Genomic DNA, 18,613 nt, shown 5'->3' on the forward strand with positions numbered 1-18,613 from the left:
AATAAAATATGCATTTAGATAGGTTCAATGCCTTATAGAAACCAAAACAAAACAGCCACTGTATCTCTGAAATCCACAGTAGATGACAGAAAGCTGCTTCTCAGCAAGCTAGACCTCAGATTTTCATATATAATTTCATATATAATTCTTGGTTAAAGTGTATTAATCTGCATTGTATTGCTTTATGCACTAAACTTGATTATTCTTTCTGGCAAAATACTATATTATAAGATCATAGGAATCACAACTATTACACCTTGCTGGTGCACACCATCAGACAGAGGTTACTTTCTAAATAAAGACCAGGCTTGGCTAGCCAAGCCAGGTATGAGTTTGTGAATAGCTGTGCAATCATACAATTTCCATCCATCCATCTTCAACCCCTTTTCCTACTTTTGTACATGGGGTTGGCATGTCACTTCAACAGTGACAATCATCCCAAGCCAAGGTTTACACCACTGGGTGGCTAGCCCTGCCATGGTAGTTTATCTGTACCACACACACACACACACACACACACACACACACACACACACACACACACACACACACACACACACACACACACTCATCTATGTCCAATTTAGAGTGTCCAATTCACTTACTACATGTCTTTGGAACAGGGGAGGAAATTGAAGCATACAGATGAAACCCACATGACCACAGGGAGAACATGCAGACTCCACACAAAAGGCACCCCTGCTGAGAACCGAACTGGAGAACCTCTTGCTGTGATGCAACAGCACTAACCACTGCACCACAGTGGCCACTCTGTGACTGTATGTATGTGCAATCATACAGTTTCCATTTGAAGGAAAATGTATGACAATGATTAATTTGCAGTGGGAGTCTATTCCAAAGCTGGGGAAGATGTTATGTAATAAACTCATCTCTCCACCTTGTTTTGGTGAACATTGTATCCATGGTTCTGATATTTGTAGAACTATTTGATTTATGGAGATACAAAAGATCCAAGACTACTGGTTTCCTAATGGCTAGGAAGACAAAACTTATATCTCCATTCAGGATACTATATGACATGGAATACAGGGACAGTGCTTTCAGTCTTTTCTGATAGCTTATGGTTTTTCAGACCAGTGACTTTCTGAGCTTGGAATTTCTGCACTCTTTCTAGTTGCTTGGTATATCTAGAAAGAAACATCCCAAAGGGAACATAACATTCAATATTTTACCTGATGTAGAGAGTAGTAGCCTATCAATTTTCACAATGTGACATTTTTTGTACTTAATTTAATACCATTTTTTGTTTACCAGTTATTTACAAATGTAAGCTCTTGCTGAAGTACTTAGGTGGGTGACTTGTCAGTGATTCACAGTTTTAAGTCATCCACAGACTTGGTTAGGCAGAGGTCTTGGTTCATGAATTCAAAATCAGAAAAATAAATACCAAACAAAAAAGGACCCCAGCATAGATCCCTGTTTAGTATCACTGGTCACATTCATCCTCTCTTATGATACACTTGTTTCTTGCATCATGTGGCTTCTCTGCTTTACCAAATCTGCTATGGATCTCACAAGATAATTATGTGTTTGTAAAGCATTAAGTTTACTGATTATGTTAGCATGTAGGATGGTGTGAAATGCCTTGCCAGGTCAAGTTATGCAGGTTCAAAATTCAGTATCTAAATATTAACTCCTACATATAAATAAACAATAAATTAATCAACAAATTTAATAATTTTATTCTATATATAATACTACAAATTCATTAAATACATATAAAATATAAATTCAACATCCAACAATAAATTCACATGATTACCCTAAAAAAATCTGACTACTAAATGTTACAAATCTAATAAATATTAAATATCACAAAATGACTTCTTCACATACAAACCAATACATGTAATACATATTTATATTAAGTTCCTGATTCAGACCCCTAGGATATAGTGTATTAAAAGTAATGATAAATTTGGCTTCCAAATTATTTAATACATTTGAAAAATTCTCCCCTTGTGTGTGGAAAGGTTTATCTAAAATACCAAAGAACAAGCTAACTGCTAAACCCCCGTGTTAACCAGTTAAAACAAAACTGGATCTGACTACGTATTTTGCAGCACACTGCACTATATATACGCATGCATTTTGACCTTTAACTTTCTCCATACAACCTACTTCCCCAATTCCTATTTGTACAACTAGACCATAGTTCGACAAGGAGCACTGTATGCCTCTTGCTCCCAAGTCACTTCCAATAGCCTGTTGCTGCAATACAGCATCAAAGCAGTTGACAGCTGAGCTATGTTGTGCAAAACATCCCATACCTGCTATACTCAACTTATAATAAATAGTACCTGATGACACTACGTTGTCCATATCACATTACAAATTTAAGTTAAACTTCTCATTTAGTCCACATTTCAGTGCCAGCTTTAGCTAAACTTCTCATTTATCCCAGATAGCCAGGTGTTGTACTTATAGTTACAAACTTTAATTGATTCTTACTTTATGAGCAGTCCTGTGAAATACAATAAAATTTTCCTAATCCTTGGAGTTAAATCGAAGGTCAGCCTATATGTCTTCCTTTCTTTGTAAGTCTTGTCGCACTTGGTATCCATTTTCTGTAATTACTGAAACTTGGTTTAAATGTTCAGAAAGTACTCCTTCCATGCCTGTGTTTAACACCTGCCATGCCTTCAGACCTGATGACAACTGTGCTGACGTTTGCATATTTTTAGAGGCCATATGACTTTGAAACATTCTTCCATAAGTGGAACTTATTTTAATCCAAGTAACACTAAACAGGGCCAAATATCAGTTCATAGCCTGTTATAGGACATTCACAATGTTCCCTGAAAATCATATAAAGTTCCTAAATCCACTCAATGAACTCCCTATAAATAAGAACGCCATCGTTTTGGAAGACTTTAACTACCTGTCAATAAATGTAACACTTATACATCAAATGTAGACTATGCACATATGTTCCTAGATTTAACAAAAACTCTCCAGACCACAATTTCAACAAACCTACTAGAGACAATAATATTCTTAACCTCGTCCTTATGAATAGAGCTTCTTTGTGTACTATTCCTTGATATTTCCTTCCCCAGTTCAATCAGATAAACTAGAGAACTTCTCATTTAAAATAGCTGAACCTGTAGTTGTCAATATCTCAGAATTCAAGGATGTCAAATCTCATCAAATGTTATGATAAAGTTTCAAAATGTTCTCATAGCAGCATAACCAGTCCCAGCTAGATCTAAATATAATTAGAAATTTAAAAGCAAACCACCTTGCTGGTCCACCAACATAAATAAACTCTACAATAAAAGAAAAATAACATCAGAAGACTGACAAAAAACTTGCAAAATACTCTAAGAACTGTTAAGGCAGCACATAAATTATGTTAGCAACTGAAGTTAAGGATAACCACAAATCCCTCTTTAACTGCAACAGTAAACTAACAATTAGCACATAACATTGTCCTGAACTTATTCATAATGGCACCACATTCTCAGGCAGAGTAGACATTTCTAACATACTTGTAAACAGATACAGTGCAAACTTCACCCCTGTGACAACTATCCAAAGTCCATCTATCTCTGCAAGTCTTAGACTCAACCCATCTTCACCAAAGAACATGATCTCAAGGTGCTCTCCATGACTAAAGTATTTCCTCCATGGGACCCAATAACATACTTGCTGCTTAATAAAAAGTACTAAACAAGTCTTGGACAAATCAGTCCTTAAACTATTTAATCTGAGTTTAAGTCATCGGCTTGATCCCTGAGGTGTGGTATGCAGCATACAGGTAATGCTGGTCCATAAAGGTGGCCCCAGTACTGACCCTTGGAACTAAAGGCCCATCATCTTGATGAGTCTTATTTGCAATGCCTTAGACTGTATTATAACAGACCTGCTAAATTAATATATTAAAAATCTCATCAGCATACACCTACAGTACTTTGGCTTTGCCAATGGTAGATCCCGTCTAATGAATCAGGTGGACTTCTTTGAAAAAGTAACGCAAGAGGTTCACAGCAGCCATACTGTTCACGTGGCATAACTTGACCTGCAGATAGCAACAATGAACCCAAACAAAAAAACATATACCATAAACTGAATGGAAAAGCAGACCAGGACAAACTTCAAATGAACCACTGTAGAATCACAACCAGATTTTATTGATGCTTCCTAGTACCTCGGCCAGTATGCCTTCAAACGGGAATAACTTTTATCATCAAAGCCATACTTTAAATACATTTACAAAACCACATGGTTGTGAATTAATGACCCAATTACACTAATTAATCAATTTCATTCATTCTAAAAAACAAATTTTAAAGTGACTGTGCTACAATTCAACCAAAGGTGCATGTGAAAAATATGTATTAATAAATACAATTGAAAAATTGGAATGCAGGTTCAAAATTCAGTATCTAAATATGAACTCCTACATATAAATAAACAATAATAAATTAATCAACAAATTTAATAATTTAATTCTATACATAATACAATTTCATTAAATACATATAAAATATAAATTCAACATCCAACAATAAATACACATGATTGCCCTAAAACATCTGGCTACTAAATGTTACAAATCTTATAAATATTAAATATCACAAAATAACTTCTTCACATACAAACCAATACATTTAATACATATTTATATTAAATTCCTGATTCAAACCCCTAGGGTATAGTGTATTAAAATTAATAATAAATTTGGCTTCCAAATTATTTAATACATTAGAAAAATTCTCCCCTTGTCATGCTAAAATGTTTCTCATATCAAATGAGAGGTGTGTCATGCTAAACCGCCTTATTCATAACATTGACTAAAGTAACAATAGACTCAGCCCAGCACACCTACAAATAAAAAGACTCCAGATTTCAGCCTCATTAAAAAGGAACACCCAAAAAACTAGCCTGAATTTTCTTTTGCTACTAGAAGAAATTAAACTAATTCAAAGATAACTTACTAATTAATCAGTGAAAACAGTACAAGCTGTATCAGTACACTCAGTATAAATACCAAAGAGTAAAAAGGTCACCCAGACAAACCATTTGGTAAAAGCTGCAAGAAAAACCCGGCCAAGCTAGAGTTGCACTGTGTGATACCTTAAACCTCCTGTAATGCAAACCCATGGGATATATACAAATGACCCCTTAAGGACATCAACTGTTTGATCTACATGGCTTCTAAATGTTCACAACTTTTTTTTCCTTTTAAATATTTATCTTTATGGGCATCGCTGGGTTTAAAGTCCCAGTATTTCTGAAGTAAACCAAACTATCCACTTATGTTGTGCTGATGAGGTCAATAAAAAGGCAGAAACATGCATGTCCACAGCTAGTGGGTTTATTTACCTCAATATAACCATAACGACTTAAAAAGGAAAAAATTTCATAGACATTCAGAAGCCATTTAGCTGAAATGGATGATGTTCTCAAGTGGTCATTTGCATATATCTCATAGGCTTTGATTACATAATGTTTAAGGTATCACACAGTGAAAACTCTGGCTTGGCTGTTTGTTTTTGCTGTTGTTTTGTTTTCCTTGCAGTTTTCACATCCATGGCTAAGCAATTAAAGAAATAATCACTTAGCTTGGTGTTTCTGGCTTCAAATATGCAGTTAAATCTAGTTTTAGCTTGTCAAAAAATGAAGTACTTGGTGTAGATGTCAGTTGTATAGGACACATCATGGTATTTGGAGAAGCAGTGCAAACTTGACTGACATCCCAAGGGGCTATCGGTTAAGCGTTTGGCATGATTTTTTTAATTATTTTAATTTTGTACTTTTTGAACATTAAAAAGTTTAATAAGGTTGAAGTATACATCTTAAAACTCTAATTGGTATAACTGACTTAATATCTGTGAAAGATGGATGCACACATCAAGCAAGGGAATTGCTGCCCACTTGCACCCTCTGTTTTATACAATTATAAGTGCCTTGTAATCTTTTTGAGATGTGCGGGGGGTTATAATCACCTTCAATGGACATTTTTTTTTTTTTAATTTTCTAGTTTCTTCTTTAGAACTTGATTTGCAAGATTATTTAATTTTTGAAAACTATGTGTTCTGGAATTATAAAGTCACCTGTCACACCAGGGATGGAGTTTGCTGCTTGCATTCTGGTGTGTCCTAATGTAAACAATCGTTGCTCAGATGATAGTGGATTGCTACATAAAACTATCATATTTCCATAATCAGCTTAGTATATTCTAATTATATTTATCATTTACTCACAAATTTACTGTGTCCTTTTTATTGAATGAAAAGGTAATTTTTCATGTTATGTAGTAATATGAGTCCATTAGCTAACACAGACTTGGCTTTATGTTAAAAAATATATGTATTTAGAAGGCATTGATTTCTAAACTGAATTATTAAGAACATCAACAGAAAAAGAGAACTTTTACATGGGTTGAAACATGATATTTGGAGTAAAGAAATTGCCTCCATTTTGTGCAGGTTTTGAAAAGTTAAATTCTGGTGTTTCAGTGCAGGATAATTTGCAGATAACTGTGTAAGTATTGTCAAAGTTTTTCAAAAAGCCACTGTTTTAAACAGGCAGATTTGGATGATCATCTATCTGAAATAGTAAAATAAAATCAGGTTTGCTAGTTCAAAATGCATCCTTCCTTATACCCTAATGTACATACAAAGAAGGCACAAATTAAAATCATCATTTCAACGTTATACTCTGGGTAAAATTATAGCACCTAATACTAAAGAATGATTAAAAATGATAATGTTGGTTTGAAGTTGAATCAGACTTGTTAGTACAAATAATAAGGGCATCTCTTAGGAATTTACTTCAGTCAGATGATGGAAGGAAATTGACACTTAACTAGTAAGACTGAAATGATGAGAAGAAATGTATTAAGGTCTCAAAGATGAAGAATCAAGAAAGCTGTACTGTAAATAACAAGGAGTCATATAATGTGGAGATGAGGTAGAAGCATAAAGATTCTGTACTTGAGAAAAATATGCCGTCAGTCCCTGATATAATAATTTCTGTGATAATAACATTAAATTTTAGTCCAGACAGAGGAAATGATTGGACAAGGAGGTGGATATTGCTTCTTCCAGACTTTCTGCTAAAACCTTTATCTAAACCTGTCTCTAAAACTGATAAAGAGCAGAACACAGTGTCTAGTCTCTCAGAGATAAGACCTTTGGAGGTATCAAGTGGTTCATCAAAACTTCCGCCGAAACAAAAACATATGGCTACCTAATCCAAAAGCTTTTTCAAGCATCATTACATCTGTAATGTGTTTTAATGAAAATGAATTGTGACCAAGACTGTGTAGGATGGTGTATGTGGAAAAAGTGTAACAATATATGGGAAATGCATAATAAAGAATAAAAGGCTTGAGTAAAGAAAAAACAATATGAAATAGTTAAAAGATGTAACTTACACTGACAAGTCAAGGAAAAAAAAGACAAGAAAGACTGGTTTGAACATTATGAAAAATAATGTTATTGCATAAAGACTTGGAGTTCTAAAACAAAAGAAATTCAAAAAGCTAGATGTGATACAAAGAAGAGGTTTAAACTTCAAATAGAATTAAAAGCTTTTTTGTGGAGAATGGTACTGGGGAAGTTGTCAGTTACGCTTTTTTCAGTTCTAAATGTTAGAAAAATATGTATTAGTAATATGCATGCTTAGTGCGTTCGAGGTTTAAAAGGGTTAATACATTTATTCTGTTCACACTGCATGAATCTGCACAGCTACTAGAGACATTCCAATCCTGTTTATGTCATGAAAATATGTGCAGCTATGATCTGCTTATGCCATGGAAATTAACAAGAAGCATTTGATTTCTGCTAATGTCATGAAAATAATAAGAAGTGTTTCATTTCTACTAGTGTCATGAGACTTAACAAAGAGTTATTGATTTTCTGCTAATGCCATGAGAAAGTACACAGCGCTGAAGCTATTGATAATGAAAACAAAGGCTGCTTGAAAGTATAAACCGTAGTCAGCATTACTTGTACCTAAGTTAGAAATGTACCTTGAATCTAGGCAAAATGTAACACATATATTAGAACTGCACAATTGAAGAATTGAAAGATTGTGGTGGGCTAAAAATAAGCCCCAAGGCCAGGTTGTTTTTCTCAAATGTTTTTTTTTAAATCAACAATAATCTAGTCATGTCAGCAGGAAATCTAAGTAACATTTTCTATGTAACACATAGTGAGTTTTAAATCTGAACATGTCAGCAGGAAATCTAAGTAACATTTTCTGTAGAGTAATACAGAAAGCTGTGTCTAACTACATCAACAATAGAATAGTAACATTTCATAGAACTGTATAAAAGTAGCATACTGCTCACTAGTAATTTAGACAAATCATTCTGCCTGCATGTTTTGTCTCCTTGCTGCAAGTTAATAAAGGGTGCCATACTTGAACCTTACGTGAATTGGTCTTTGACGTTTTTTCCTTTGACAGATTGGTCCTTCGGACCGGAATCCTCTCTTCACCTCGGATCAGACGGGCCAGGTGGTTGAAACCGTATGGGGAAGAAACCAAATTGGTTCTTCTTACTTGAAAAGCCCTCCGACTGAATTGTCGTACAAAAGAGGCCAGCCACTTTCTGATCTGCGACTGAAGGACGGGTCTCCGAATAGGTGATCAATCACGTAGGCTCAGGTAAGGTGAATCTACTTCTTTCTGTTTTAGATCAGGGACTAGATTTGTATTGTTTTTGTCAAGACTGTATTTTACAAGTCAGGGACAGAAAAGATTACTGTCTTGTCATAGATCAGGAGAAACAGAATAAGTAGGCAGTCATTCTGAAGAGACTATAACAAAATCCGTGGTACCACATTAAAAATAAGAGAGGTTACGTAACGATCAAAAGGGTAGAACAAAATGGGTAATAATTGCACAAAAAGACCCCAAAATCCGCTGTTAACTGAAGACACAAAATATATGCAGTCGCAGCGTGCCGACAATATTAAATATTATTCAAAATGGGTTAATAAATATGAATTCGATGGAAAATTAGAAAAATCCTCACTTATCAAACTTGTCAAACAGCTCAAAACTGATTCCAAAGGTCGGGTAAAAAAGCAACGTAAATTAGGAATTCCTCAGGCACACAGGTGGATTGAGGAAGTAAACCATAGGGAACAAAAGAACAAAAATTCAAAAACAATATTTTTAGACAAGGAGGATAATAACTTAGTAATAGCATCAGCCTCTCTGCCTCCCTTACCAGAATATGAAGCAAGTGAACAGGTTAGTCCACCCCCACTATATCCTGTAGTCACTGCAGATAGAGATATTGTGAAATTAAAACTGACTAAAATTAGAGATCCCATCGAGACCAGATCTCGAATAAGGGCAGGTAACTCAAATGAAGGCATTGAGTTATGTCAAATGGTTAAGAATTCACAATCTATGAGTGAAGAAGAAATATGCCCACTTATAGAAGTACCCAATCCTCAAGCAGGTCAAGATAATCAGGACCCAAGTATTTTAGTGTATAGACCCTGGACTATGGAAGATATCTGGAAAGCCACTGAGGGAGTTCCCCATCCAAAAGTTAATTTTAGAAAATTCTCAGAAGATTTACAAGGAATGAGGCTGAGTTATAACCTAAATGGAGAAGAGGTAGAAAAAGTAGTTAGACAAATTGTGGGACCAGATTGGCACATGATTAGTGGCAACTGGAATCCCTGTGACGCTGCACAAAGACCTCTCCCACATAGCAGCGCAGAATTAGACAACAGAGTAAAAGGTCTCACAGACCGCATCTCTGAAAAATGGAAGCCTAGGGCAGACTGGACTTGCATTAATCAATGCATCCAACAAGAAGGTGAAACTATTGACCAGTATTATGCCAGATTATTAGAATGTTTTAATAACCACTGTGGAATGCAGGTTCCTGAAGACCAAACACAAGATTCCCCATATGAACAGCAGTTAAAGAATGCATTTTTAAAAGGCAGTATTGCACCCATAAGCAGTTTTACTGCAAAACACATGGTAGACCATCGTACAAGCAGGTTACAGTCATTACTTGAATATGCTAGGCATGCCGAAAGGCATTTTAATAGCAAAAAGAAAAAGAAAGCTCAAGTATTTTCTGTAGAAGATGGAGCAGAGGTTTATGTAGTACAGTCTGGGAAAAAGGGCAAGTAAAACGCACAGGGAAACAAACAATCTGATCAGCGATCAGAGGACTTTGAAGGGCGAAAGAAAAGGGGTGAATGTTTCAAATGCGGTAAAAAGAGACACTTGGCAAAGGATTGCAGGAAAAATAAGAAGGCAACCACGGAAGACAAGGAGGGAGAGGACTGACTATATGGTAGTCAGGAATCACTAGAAGGGGCTAGCGAAGAAAGGACAAATGAGAATGTGATAGAGGGAGTAGAGGATGTGACAGAATAGATAGAGGAAGTGCAAGACGTTAGTGATAATGAAGAAAATGAAATATTACACCTAGCCTTATTGAGCTTGGAGCTCTATTTAGCAGACACGAAACCAGAAGTTACACTCTTGGTAGAAGGAAGGGAAGTCAAATTCTTGTGTGACTCAGGGGTATCACAAACCCTGATACATCCCTCCAAACTGCCAGAGAACACAGAGTCACCTGATTACATACTGGTAAAGGCAGCTAATGGACAGCTGTATCGGGAGCCCCTCTCCCATGATATTGCAATAACTGATCTAGTTTCAGGATTGACTCAGAAAAGCAAAATTGTTGTTTCTGCAAAATGCCCAGTAAACTTCTTGGGAGAGACCTCATGCAGCTATTGGGTATAGCAGTAGTCCCAACCATGCAGGGTATGGAAGCACAGCGACAAATTGATACCTTTGCAGTGCAATCAGAGGGTGAAATGTTTTATTGGTACAGCCAGGACCTGGTTATGACTGGTCCAGGGACTGTGACTGAAGAATTAATGAATGTAGCCATCAGCAAGTTCCCCTCCCTTGACATTGATAAGCAACACCTGTTGCACTGTACCCTGTATTATTGTAACACACCAGGACCTGATAAGGAATATGAGCAAGAATTGTTTAAAAATCATGCAAACAGATTGCTATTATGTAATCTGTACTGGGACACAGAAGGGGACAGTGTAGCCAGCTGTTCATTGCCCCAGGAGTTCTTTACACTTTATAAATCTAATCGATTACCACATGTTAGCTTAACCAAGAACAAAAACATAGAATGGGCAGACCTGGGAGAAAAAGTCATGAGATGGGAGAAACAGACAGAATTAGAACTGTCAGAACAGGGAATACAAATACAGAAGTTGAATTGGATAACTCAGACCACACAGCCGTGCACTTGCAGTCTAGCAAGGACAGCTGATTAGCACTCCTATTAAAGGAGGAGGAGAATGCCTTACAAAATATACCAGAGACTCTCTGGTCAACAGGAAAGTCAGATGTAGGACTTATTTGTACAGCGGGACCAGTAACTATCACGCCAAAGTCAGCATTTAGACCACAGAAAAGACAGTATCCCTTAAGAAAAGATGCAGAGGCAGGAATAAAGCCTATTATAGCAGCCTTACTTAAAGGGGGAATATACTGGTAGAATCTCCTGATTCACCATGTAATACACCCTTATTTCCAGTTAAAAAAGCAAATGGAGAATGGCGTATGGTCCAAGATTTACAAGCTGTATATGACACAGTAATACCAAGGGCACCTACGGTGCCATACCCACACACCCTGTTGAATGATGTAAAACCTCAACAGAAATATTTTTCTGTGGTAGACATCAGCAATGCGTTCTTTTCAATACCGATACACCCTGAAAGCCAGTACTGGTTTGCATTCACATTTCAGGGGAAAAGGTATACATATACACGACTACCACAGAGGTATTGTGAAAGTCCAACAATATTCTCACAAGAAATGGCAAGCAACTTGGCGGGATTCACCCCACCAAGAGGCAGTCAGATTTTGTTGACGACATCTTGCTGGCAGCCCCCACCCAGCAAGATTGTAGAGAAGATACCATAGAGCTATTACGATTTTTAGCCGCTGAAGGACATAAGGTAAATAAAAACAAACTGCAACTTTGGAAAAAACAAGTCAAATACCTAGGATATGTAATATCCAAGGAAGGTAGAACATTAGATGAGGATAGAAAAGTAGCAATTTTGCAAGCACCAAAACCCACTACCAAGAAGGAAATTATGTCCTTCCTGGGTACAACTAATTTTTGCCGGAGCTGGATTCCAAACTATGCCTTGGAATCTGCACCTCTGACTGACCTGATATATAAAAAGCCTATGGCAGCACAGGATTTGTTACAATGAACACCAGAGGCAGAATCTGCTTTCTGCAAACTGAAACAGTTAGTAGCATCCTCATTAGTTCTAGGATTACCAAACTACCATAAACATTTTTTCCAAACTGTATATTGTAAGCAAGATTATATGACATCAGTGTTAACATAACAGCATGGGGACAAGCAACACCCCATTGCTTACTATTCATCACAGCTAGACCCAGTGTCCTTACCCCACTGTGTACAAGCAGTAGTTGCAGCTGCAATGGCAGTACAGGCTTCGGCCTCATTAGTCTTATTCCACCCTCTAACTTTAAGAGTACCTCATGCAGTCGTGATTATTTTACTGCAAGAGAAGGTAGCATATCTTTCCCCTGCTTGGCATCTTTCCTGTATGACTATATTGTTGAGCCAACCTCATATGACAATTGAACGATGCACGACTTTGAACCCTTCTAACTGGCTCCCAACCCCTGCAGACGGCACACCACACCACTGCCTGCAGGTAATTGAGCAAAAGACACTACCTAGAAAAGATCTCATGGATGTCCCCTTGGATGATGCCGAGGTGACATACTACGTGGATGGTTCGTGCAAAAGGGGTCTTGCAGGACAGAACCTAGTAGGATATGCAGTAGTTTCTGACACTGAAATTATAGAAGCAAAACCTTTACCACACAACAGGCAGCAGAATTGATTGCCTTGACACGGGCATGTACCTTAGCAAAGGGTAAATGTGTAAACATTTTTACTGACAGCCAGTATGCTTTTTCTACTGTACATGTTTTTGTGCAACAGTGGAAAAACCGAGGAATGATAACATCTACTGACAAACCTATAAATCATGCACAGTTTATTTTAGATCTTTTAGAGTCTATTCAGTTACCTCAGAAAATAGCTATTTGTAAATGCACAGCTCACACCAAGCAACAAGATAGGATTTCAAAAGGTAATGCGAGAGCTGATACAGCTGCAAAACAAGCAGCTTCAGAAGTATTTCTTTTAAATGAGGAACTACAACCCTCTGAGATTTTAGACTTAGAAATGTTAAAAACAATGCAGACAATCAATACGCAAGCTGAAAAACAAAGATGGGTAAAATGAGGAGCAATTCTCGAAAAGGTGCTGTACATCTCTAAAGAAGGAAAACCGATACTACCATCTAATTTGTTTAGATATGCAGCTTTGTTGAACCATGGGCAATGCCATGTCTCAGCAGGGGGGATGGTACAGCTGGTGAACCAGGTGTTCACAACGTACGGATTTACAAACTACTCTAAAAAATTCTGTTTGATGTGCCAAATTTGTAACAAACATCATGCACAAGGGGCGTTAAAGCCCAAGCAAGGGAGTTTCCCTACACCACCATATCCGTTTCACACTATCTGTATGGATTTCATAGAATTGAACAAATGTGAAAATAAGAAGTATTGTCTTGTCATTGTAGATATGTTTTCCAGATGGGTGGAAGCCTTTCCAACCAAAAATCCAGATGCAGCCACGGTGGCAAAAGTACTTGTCAAAGAAATCATCCCTAGATTCGACATTCCGGAAAGGATCTACAGTGACAACGGTACACACTTTGTAAACCAAACCATACAGCAGTTAAGTAAGCATTTTGGTATTTCATTAAAAAATCATTGTGCATATCATCCACAATCTGCAGGGCTAGTTGAGAGGCATAATGGTATATTAAAGAATAAATTAAGAAAGTTAATAGCTGAGACAGGGAAGAATTGGTTGTATTGTTTGCCCCGGCACTGTTGAGCATGAGAACTGTTCCGACTGCAAAAGGATTGACTCCTTTTGAGAAACTATTTGGAAGGGCTTATTATACACCCCAGTGGAAACTTCTCATGTCCGCAGACCAGGAAGCCGATTATACACTAGCTGAATATATGAAAAAAGTCATGAATTCTAAACATCTGTTGCAGTCAAATTCTGTTTCCAATAAAGAACAAACTGAAACATCGGAAGTGGCAGTGATCCCTGGGGACTGGGTGTGGATAAAGGCCATAAAGAAGAAAAACTGGTCATCACCAAGGTGGGAAGGTCCATACCAGGTGCTTCTTTCGACACCCACTGCAGTCAAGATAGCAGAGCGAGCTTCGTGGATTCACCTGATGCACTGCAAACTAGATAAGAACTTTGAACTGAACCAAAATCTTACCTCTCCATCGGGGCACTCAGCACAAAGTCTGGCTACAAAGGGGGGGGGGTCAGATCAATAGGACTGATCCATCTCAACCCCAGTGAAGAAACCATTGGTTTTAAAGGTCCTATTAGGGCAGAGAGTAAGATCACATGTCAAAAGCAAAAATGATAGAATCCAGAAAAATCCAAATAAAACTACTCGGAAGAGTCAGAGAAAACAGGAATGCAGAACAACCATTTCCTCAGAAGTATTGCATAATCATCCTGTTGACTGTACTAGTGACAATAATCTTTTTGTTGTGGCCATTCCTTTTCCCAGCCACACAAACTGAACTGAATAAGCGTGGAGAGTTGCACGTAGAGTGGCACCCAAACTTCAACACTTACCAGGCAATCAAATATGTGTATGCTGAGACCTTCAATGTTTTGAATTGCTGGATTTGCACAGCCTTGCCAACAGCATACAGGGGGTTATTGTTAACTTCAGTCCCCCTAGGAGCCAACAAGACCTGGGAAAATTTAGTCTATGATACATCAGATGTTACATCACAAGATAAAGTAGCATTGCACTTGTCTGTTTGACAGAAGGGGACTGTGTGTTTTTACAAAAATGATACAGTTCAGGTGGGTTTGAGTAATTGCAATGTGACTGTTCCCTATAGATGCTACAATAAAACTGACAACACAGGTTCCTATTGCAACACAAGCTATGATTCCTTTTTTGAACTGATGCATAGGACAACTGATGAAGTAAAACATAATGCTGACCTCTATAAACAACTGATTATAGTTGACAAAAAAATGTTTCATCCAGAGCCAGGACATAGTAAAGTTACTACCAAAGTAGAAGATTGTTATTTTGTATGTGGTAGGAAAGCATACAAGTGGTTACCTGAGAATTGGTCCAGCAGTTGTTATTTGGGGTACCTGGTTCCGGCCATACGACACACAGCAGTTTTGCCTCAGGGGAAAATTCGGAATGTTCGACGAGAAATCAAGAAGCCTGTCAATCCAGTGGGGCAGATCAATGCGGGCTGGAAAAACCATCATGCTGTGAGCCTAGGGAAAAATGGACTGTCGCATATGGACTTGGGTGATACCATCATCTCATGCGCAGGTGTATTGCCAGCATATGGAGCAACGAAATCAATATGAGAACTGAGAAAACTGTCTAAACTTCTCGAAATAATGAGCAATGCAACCTTTTCTGCTCTAGAATTGGTGACTGATGAACTGACTGCCATGAGAACTGTAGTGCTTCAAAACCGCATGGCTCTTGACTTCACCCTAGCGGTGAGATGAGGTAATTGCGCTTTAATCCAGGAGGAGTGCTGTTCGTATATTCCTGACCACAAACACGAGATAGACAATCACCTTGAGGTAATTCAGCAAGTGTCGGCTATGACCAAGCCAGGACCAAATCCATTGACGGACTTTTTCCAGAGACTGTTTGGGGGGGTGGTGCAGTATCCGGATGAACATCCTGATTGCCATCTGTGTAGGAATGATCCTACTGGTGGTATGTGTTTGCTGCTGCATCCCCTGCATGAAAAGACTGATTAAAGACTTTATAGACATGTCAGTTTCAGAAACCTTATACCAAGGTGCTGAACTTGAAGAATTGCTGAAAAATTGAAAATGCTTTCATAAGTTTAAACTGAATGACTCTCTTAACTGCAAATCCTGAGTAGGAAGAGGTTAGGGGAAGAAAAAAAAATGTTTATGCTTATTTTGAAAGTAGAATAAAAGTATTAAAAGGGGGGAAATGTTAGAAAAATATGTATTAGTAATATGCATGCTTAGTGCATTTGAGGTTTAAAAGGGTTAATACATTTATTCTGTTCACACTGCATGAATCTGCACAGCTACTAGAGGCATTCCAATCCTGTTTATGTCATGAAAATATGTGCAGCTATGATCTGCTTATGCCATGGAAATTAACAAGAAGCATTTGATTTCTGCTAATGTCATGAAAATAATAAGAAGTGTTTCATTTCTACTAGTGTCATGAGACTTAACAAAGAGTTATTGATTTTCTGCTTATGCCGTGAGAAAGTACACAGCGCTGAAGCTATTGATAATGAAAACAAAGGCTGCTTGAAAGTATAAACCGTAGTCAGCATTACTTGTACCTAAGCTAGAAATGTACCTTGAATCTAGGCAAAATGTAACACATATATTAAAACTGCACAATTGAAGAATTGAAAGATTGTGGTGGGCTAAAAATAAGCCCCAAGGCCAGGTTGTTTTTCTCAAATGTTTTTGTAAATCAACAATAATCCAGTCATTTCAGCAGGAAATCTAAGTAACATTTTCTATGTAACACATAGTGAGTTTTAAATCTGAACATGTCAGCAGGAAATCTAAGTAACATTTTCTGTAGAGTAATACAGAAAGCTGTGTCTAACTATGTCAACAATAGAATAGTAACATTTCATAGAACTGTATAAAAGTAGCATACTGCTCACTAGTAATTTAGACAAATCATTCTGCCTGCATGTTTTGTCTCCTTGCTGCAAGTTAATAAAGGGTGCCATACTTGAACCTTATGTGAATTGGTCTTTGAAGTTTTTTCCTTTGACACTAAATATTAATAACTCAGTCTTTCATTTGTACAAGTCAGTCTAACCATATTTTCCATCTTTTCTACAGATGTGTTACTATCTGTAAAAGTCAGTATCAATGATTTTTAGTAAGCCTCTGGCCTAGCAGTTGAAAGTCTCCCATTATCATATTTGCCACTGTCATATCCATACTATTTCTACCTTACAGTCTCCAACTATAACTGTAAGTGTTTAACCAAGCCTTGGGGGAAAATAATCAGTCTGAACTACAGCAAGACACTCGCAGGGACTCCATTGTTGCTTTTGGACCTAATTCTCTACCTTTTATTATGTACTGGGTCTACTTGAATTAGCTTGGGCACACTAGCTTTATGAAGAACTTGGATCATAACTTTTTGATTTTGACTGATTGATTCTATCGCAGCATATGTCTATTCAGTCCCCAGGATTCAGTAAGATTCTGTGCAGAAATGGATTTTTCCTGCACAGGAGTGACCATTTAGGAGCAGCACGGCAGTGATCCATGCATAGTAAATGGACATAGTAAACATCCTAAACGGACACAGAGCATGGATGAGTGCAGGGGGTGTGTTTGAGAACAGAGTTCTCACAATACACACAACCCTGCACTCAGGAAGTGCCATTCAGCAAAAACAATGAGTGAGAATGCTCATAGGAGGTTGCATACCTCCCAACTGTAGAAATCATTGCATAATGTTCACATTTGTTGCCCATACAGTAGGCCTGTATCCCAGTTGTACCCTGAAATCATGGGATGATGTCAGGAATGAAGCTGTGAAATAATGGCATACATATGAGTGTCAGACACCAACATCCATCAGAAAACATATATTAAAACCAATCCTGTTACTCTAGCAACTGTCCCAATTTATAAGAGCAATAATTAAAATATGTCCATAGTTGGACCTCATGTTGTCAAGCTTTTTCCAGATAATGTGCATTAAGAGGTTGAGAGGTATGAGGTGTCTGCCAAATGTGCACATGCATGCGGGAATCCACAGCAATAAGTGAAACCTTTCCCTCCAAGAGAAAATAGCAGTAGAAGTTTTTTTTATCAAACACATTAAATTTAACCATAGGTGCGTGGGTTTGCCCATTGCTTAGCTACACATACTGTAGCTTAAATGGCACAAGAAGATAAATAGCAAGATACATGCAAATGAAGCAGCACTGCAATAGTGTAGTGGTCAGAGCGTTCGCCTTGCGAGCAGCCATTCCCGGTTCGATTCACACTGTGGTAAATTCCATTTTCCATGTCAAATCACTTTATGAACATTTTTTGTCATATGACTTACCAAATAACATATATTTGTGAACTGAAGTACTGCATTAAATGCAGATGTGAGATGTCATTGTAGTAATGTTGTAAAATCTACAGATAAACACAAGTTCCCCATACAATATATGTACACATGAATCAGGGATACGAACTGAAGGTATAATGTGCAATGAATGATAAATCCATAGAGTGTCCAAATCCCCCAGCTTCCCAAGAGCAGTGTTACATTTCTGTTTAAATTAGTGCAGGGGTAAGTGAGAGTAACACTTGTAAGCAGTAGTAAGTGGGTTTAAGCCCATTTGTGCAGGAGTAAGCAATGTGCACACAGGTTTAGCAATATTGGGGCTATCT

This window comes from Protopterus annectens, chromosome 6.part0, assembly GCF_019279795.1.
Source record: "Protopterus annectens isolate FY-2018-M chromosome 6.part0, PAN1.0, whole genome shotgun sequence".
Lineage (NCBI taxonomy): Eukaryota > Metazoa > Chordata > Ceratodontiformes > Protopteridae > Protopterus > Protopterus annectens.